We start from the raw sequence: 6,738 nt of genomic DNA, 5'->3' as shown, positions 1-6,738 counted from the left end.
CCCATATCCTTCCTACCCATCAAACACATGCACACCAACAAACTATCACATGATTCCTATTAATTCACACATTCGTATGAACCTAAATCATGCTTTCACCCACGATATAATTGCAAAATAAAATAGAATTAAATAAATCTACTAATGACATACTCAGGACTTGAACCCAAGTCCCCTCAACATAATCAAGTGCTCTAAACCACTTAGGTTAACATTGTTTCTTGTCTAGGATTTATCAAAGAACTCTCTTATGGTAGTCTCAACCCCTCATTTCTTATACTCTATTAATTTTTAATTTTTTATGAATTTCCTGGATCTCACACACCATGCATGAAAGAAGGTCGGTGTTGTAAATTTTTTCCTAAAAAATTTAGACATATAACTACAATTGATGAACATGGATATCCTGTATATAGGCGTAAAGATGATGGTTTATTTGTGTTGAAATATGGACATAAATTAGGTAATGGAAATGTCGTGCCTTATAGTCCTCTTCTCTTAATGCGATATCAAGCTCATGTTAATATAAAATATTGCAACAAATCAAACTCAATCAAGTATTTGTTCAAATATGTCAACAAAGGTCCTAATAGAGCCACAATGAAAATTACAAACAAAGAGAATGATTCTACAGAAATGCGTATTATTGATGAGATTAAAAGATATTATGATTGTACATATTTATCTCCATGTGAAGCAGTTTGGAGAATTTATGGCTTTGATATCCATCATAGATGGCCTGCTGTTCAACGTTTAACTTTTCACCTACAAGATCAACAAACAATTTTGTTTAAAGATGATGATAGAATTGATGATGTATTGGAGAGGAATGACAACATCAATACAATGTTTCTAGCTTGGTTTGAAGCTAACAAAAGATATGAGGAAAGAAGGAACTTGACCTATGCTGAATTTCCAACAAAGTTTGTTTGGATGTCTCAACAATGGCAATGGAAACCAAGAAAGCAGGGTTATAGTATTGGTCGACTAACATATGTTCCTCCAGGATCAGGTGAATGCTATTACATGAGAATCTTACTAACAAAACAGAAAGGTTGTATTAATCATGATAGTATAAAGACAATTAATGGTAAAAAATTCTCTACATACCAAGAGGCTTGCCAAGAATTAGGATTATTGGCAGATGAAAAAGAATTCATTGATGCTATTAAAGAGGCTAGCCATCTTGCATTTGGAAATCAACTTAGAAGGTTATTTGTTTCTTTGTTAATCATGAATACAATGTCAAAGCCAAAAGGTGTTTGGGATGCAACTTGGAATTTATTGGCATATGGTATCCTATATCAAAAAAGGAAAGACTTGAAGATATCAAGTACTAAATATAAATAATCTCCATTCTTTATTCCATATTTTTTTATTCATGACATGTTTTGTTTTGTAGGTTTTCAAATGGAAGAACATGATTTACACAATCTTTGTCTCCTAGAAGTAGAAGAACTTTTAAATTCCAATGGGCGAGCTTTAACAGATTATAGTTCCCTTCCTCAACCTGATCTTTCAAATTCATTCAAATTTCATAATAGGTTCATTATTGATGAAATGAATTATGATAAAGAACAAATGGAGAAGCTACATCACTCTCTATTGTAGTCAATCACTAATGAGCAACTACATGTTTATAACAGAATTATGACAATAGTGAATTGAGATGTAGGGAATTTCTTTTTCTTATATGGTTATGGTGGGATTGGAAAAACATATTTGTGGAAACTTTTGTCAGCTGCTATTAGAGCAAAGGGAATGATTGCGCTTAATGTAGCTTCAAGCGGCATTGCATCTTTATTGCTTCCTGGAGGTAAAACTGCTCATTCTACTTTTTGCATACCACTAGAAATTAATGATGAATGAACGTGCAACATCAATCAAGGAAGTCTTCGAGCTAAACTATTGATGGAAATAAACTTATCATATGGGATGAAGCTCCTACGATGAATAAGTTATGTTTCCAAGCTTTTGATAGAACATTGAGAGACATTATGAGACCTAGAAATGAAGATAATGCTGACAAACCATTGGTGGAAAGGTTGTTGTCTTGGGCAGTGATTTTAGACAAATCTTGCCAGTAGTAAGAAAGGGATCAAGGTATGATATTGTGAACTCATCGATTAACTACTCTGATTTGTGGCAATATTGCACAGTTCTTAAGCTATCACAAAACATGAGGTTAAAAAGTGTTGTTTCAAATGAAATTGCAATAGATACAAAAGAATTTGCTGATTGGATTCTTAAAATTGGAGATGGAAATATGAATTTGAATGAAAGTGGTGAACCCAATATTTCAATACCAACAGATATTCTAATTCAAGAAAGTGAAACACCTTTACTTTCTTTAGTGAAATTTGTTTATGGTGGTCTAATTGAAAATATCATGACTCCTGCCTTCTTTGATGACGACACTATACTTTGCCCTACAATTGATAGTGTTGAACAAGTAAATGACTTCATTTTATTGTTGATTCTTGGTGAAGAACAAATTTATTTAAGTTCAGACACTCATTGTCAATCTAATGATGATCAAGAAATTCAAGGTGAGTGGTGTGACATCCCGTCCGGATATTACGAATTTACTTAATAAAATAAGATAATAATATTAAACGCTCATTTATTAAGCTCCATTTTCCAAAACATGGGAAATATAAAACTTTTATTACATCCAAAGTTAACTCAAATCCATAAAATTTAAAACTCAATTATAATGTCTACGGGTAGTAATATGAAATATTACAAATTCTTTAAAAACTCATAAAATATAAAATTTTGAGAAAGTCCTCTCCAAACTAGCCCCGCTCCAGCTCTATGCCTCACCAGATCCACCTGCAACATCGACTACTCCCGTGTACCACGTACACGATCATCGCCAAACACAAGCAGATAGAGTGAGCTAATAGAATAAAACATATGCATCAATTTATATAACAAAACACACACAATCCAAGGAACTCTATCCTTTGGTCTCATCTCACATGGATGCCAACATGTAATCCATGTTTTACATCTTTGATTGATAGTCTCAAGATATCGTTGTTGCCAACCTACAAGCCACCACTCGTAGAACACATGCGGGAACACTCGCTATTCCGAGCCACAACTCAAAGAATGCTCGTATTACCCTCCATCCTAAGCCACAACTCCAGGAATACTCCAGCATTTGACCCTTGAGATATCGCCCAAAGCCTCGTAGACCACACACATCCAAAGCAAGTAAAACACGATGTCTGCTTCATCAAAAATCACCTAGCGCTCTATACGAGTCGCCAGGCACAAAAGGCTTCTAGACCGCCTGGCGGGGGACACGTGCTGCCAGGCGCCAAGTGCCTCTGATGCTACTGTTTCCACAAGCATCGCCTGGTGGGACAACCCTTATCGCCAGGCGCAACACGCTTCAATTCTCTACTGGTTTTGTAGCCATCGCTTGGCGGTCAAACACCACCGCCAAACGCTACACCAGTACTTGCGCAATACTGGTTTTTAAGCACCCAGAATAAAGTAAAATCAATCCATTCACATTTCATATATATTCTCCCCCTTTAAACCCATGCTAGCATTTAATTCTAACTTATGAATAACGCATGCTCAAACAAGTATAAGCAACATCATTATAACAATTTAAGCACATGATCCTAGGCACCAATGCAAATTAATATTGACACACATGCATTCACCAATAACCAATTCTCCACATGTGACTAACCCAAAGGGACATTCAAATTGATAGAGACTTACCACATAACCCAATCATGCTTCATTAGAAGTTACTTGAAATTATCAAGAGCTTATTCATGTATTTTAAATACTCCAAAATTAGCAATGTTGAGTAACGTATATCTCTAGCTGTTGACCTCCAAATCAAATCTCCACCGTTCAAATTGAAGAACTACATGTTGTGGACCACATGTCAAAATTTCACCTAAATCGTACGGTTAACGAACCAGGAAATGCAGTTTTATGGAAACTGCGCAAACAAGAAAAATGGTGGCGCCTAACGCCCCAAAATAGGAAGGTGGCGCCTGGCGGGACTAAACTACCGCCCGACGGTTCCTGTTGCGCGAAAAGTATGAAAAACAGCGTTTTTCGTGAACAGAACACCACGTACCTCTGGTGTGGCGCCTAGCGGCAAATTGGTTGTCGTTTTGCGGTTCCTGCTGTTCCAAGAACCCAGAAACTTCCTCAGCACTTGCGAACCTTATCCAATTCCCTACAATTCTTCTTCCACTCGATTTACCATCCAATAGGCTGCATTCATGAGTTTATATTCACTATTCATTCATAAGACTTCTTCATATACGAAATTCCACTAATCTTACCACTTAATTTAGTGCGACTAAGAAATCCGCAATTCGTCAACCCAAAAATTTATATTCTTGCAATTTTCACACAATCGAACCTTCAATTTTATATACTTCAGCGAATTCGGCCTTCCAATAATTTCCAAATAGTTGGCACTATCTTTTCCCCCGAACAGAATCAACCAAGAAACCCCAAAACACTAATATCGAGCCAAATTGACTCGCGTCGCCTGGCGGGTAATCATCACCGCCAGGCAGTTCATCAAAAACCCAGAAACTGGGTTGGCGCACAGGTGTTGCCTGGCGATCAAGCTCGTACCGCCAGGCGGTTCCTCATCTGGAACCCAGAAAACAAGCAAAATTGTATGTGCCGCCTGACAGCTCATTCAAAGCCACCAGGCGATTTCTGGAATTTTCCAGAAATCCAGAATTCAAGATATTTGGCAACCAGAAACAATGTACACTCATTTCATACATCAATTATTAACCAATTACAAATAAGTTACGAGTTTAGCACCCCTAACCTGGATTCCTCGCTTTGAAATTGATTACTCGCGTTTTTCCTTGGTTCCACAATGATTTTCTCCCTTGCCTCCACTCAACCACACGTAGCAACCTTCCCTTTCTCTCAATTAGCACAATGTATGCTCTGTTAATCCACCCCTCACGGCCCTCACAAAAACTAGTCAAGGAAACTCTCTCACTTTCCCTTAATGGTCTCTTTAAACAATGCATAATGGTGGTTAATGTTGGAAAACGAATTTCCATCATTAAGAGGTGTAATTGCCTTTCAAAAGTCATTACTTCATGAGTTTTCCAACCACTCTTGGCTTCTAGGATTTCCTTGCCCTTTCACATTCATGCCAAAAGACATTTTGGCAAAAAGAAAGTTTAGTGTGGATTCATCGAACCCATAACCATGTCAATGTCAAACCAATGCACAACCCTTTAGCTAATTCATGTTTTGTGATAATTCCTATAAATATAGGATTAAATTATCACTCATTATAATCAAGTATATTATTAAAAATAATAACAATTAAGTCCTTGAACCCAAGTCCTTTCACACAATTAAGTGCTTTCCACCATTTGAGCTAGTACTTTCCACATCATAAACCTTAACATTAAATACCATAAAGGCTTTCACTAACCGCATTTATTAATTAATTATTTATTTAAATAATTAAATTTCATGGGTCTTACAAGTGGTTTACTCAAGAGTTTCTAAATGATATCAAATGTTAAGGAATTCCAAATCATAGGATTAAATTGAAAGTTGGCGTACCAGTTATGCTTTTAAGAAACATTGATCAAGCAAATGGTCTTTGCAATGGTACAAGGTTGCAAGTTAATGATTTGGGAAAGAATGTTATCTCTGCTACGGTAATAACAGGCAAAAATGTTGGTGACAAAATTTTCATTCCAAGAATGAAGTTGACACCTTTTGATTCCAGCATCCCGTTTAAATTTCAATAGAGGCAATTTCCAATATCTTTATGCTTTGCAATGACAATAAACAAAAGTCAAGGCCAAAATCTTTCTAAAGTTGGACTTTATCTTCCTTGCCCAGTTCTTACTCATGGAAAATTGTATGTAGCAATTTCTAGAGTGACAACAAAGAAAGGACTCAAAATTTTAATTATGGATGAAGATGGAAAAGTAAGCAATACAACTACAAATGTGGTTTACAAAGAAATATTTGAAAATCTTTGATAAGAGGTATACAAATTACTTTAACAACATTCTTATAATTTGTCAATTATTGTATCTTTAACTGTAATTCCTTTCTTTTGTTGCAGATTATAATATCCAATAGTGTATAATATACACTTTGAAGATTTTTTTTTCGATAGCTGTAGCGATATTGAAAAGTACATGGTCATTGATATATGTTTGAATTGCATTATTTGTTGTCCAACATTATTTGTTGTCCACTCATGGATTTATGTTTTGAAGACCATGGTTGCTGTAGTACAAATATTATAACTGTTATAAAGATTCTCAATTGTTGTTATTTTAAATTTTATTTGTGGCTTTACTATATTATGAAGAAAAAATATCTACCTACATGTTCTTTTTCGTTACTGCAGTACATGTATTATAACTCTTATAACACCCACATTGATTTTGAGTAACAGAGTGTCTCTAAAAATGTATAACGAATATAAAATATAATATTTTATAGTTATTTTTAAATGCTTTATGTTTCAGTTACTTTATATATCAAAGTATCTGCAAAAAACTATTTTACAATTAAAGCCACTGTTTGCATGTGTTACTGAATTTGTGCTGGCAGTTTCGGCTAAGATTCCTTATCTTTGTTTTCACGTGATGATCTTTGTCATTCCATTTCCAAGTTCCACTTTACCATTCCATCCAGAATTTTCATTTACCCATATATTTCAACCGTGACTTTGTTTTGCAATTAGAG

General features: G+C 35.2%; 1 pseudogene; it reads left to right on the top strand.

Moving 5' to 3' along the window:
- The first annotated feature begins 600 nt into the window (after nucleotides 1-600).
- Nucleotides 601-6,020, top strand: LOC114170255 (annotated as a pseudogene).
- Nucleotides 6,021-6,738: the final 718 nt, after the last annotated feature.

This window comes from Vigna unguiculata, chromosome 11 (assembly GCF_004118075.2).
Source record: "Vigna unguiculata cultivar IT97K-499-35 chromosome 11, ASM411807v1, whole genome shotgun sequence".
In the NCBI taxonomy this organism is placed as follows: Eukaryota; Viridiplantae; Streptophyta; class Magnoliopsida; order Fabales; family Fabaceae; genus Vigna; species Vigna unguiculata.
The sequence above is the reverse complement of the archived record's forward strand: the minus strand, read 5'-3'. Positions and strand labels throughout refer to the sequence as shown.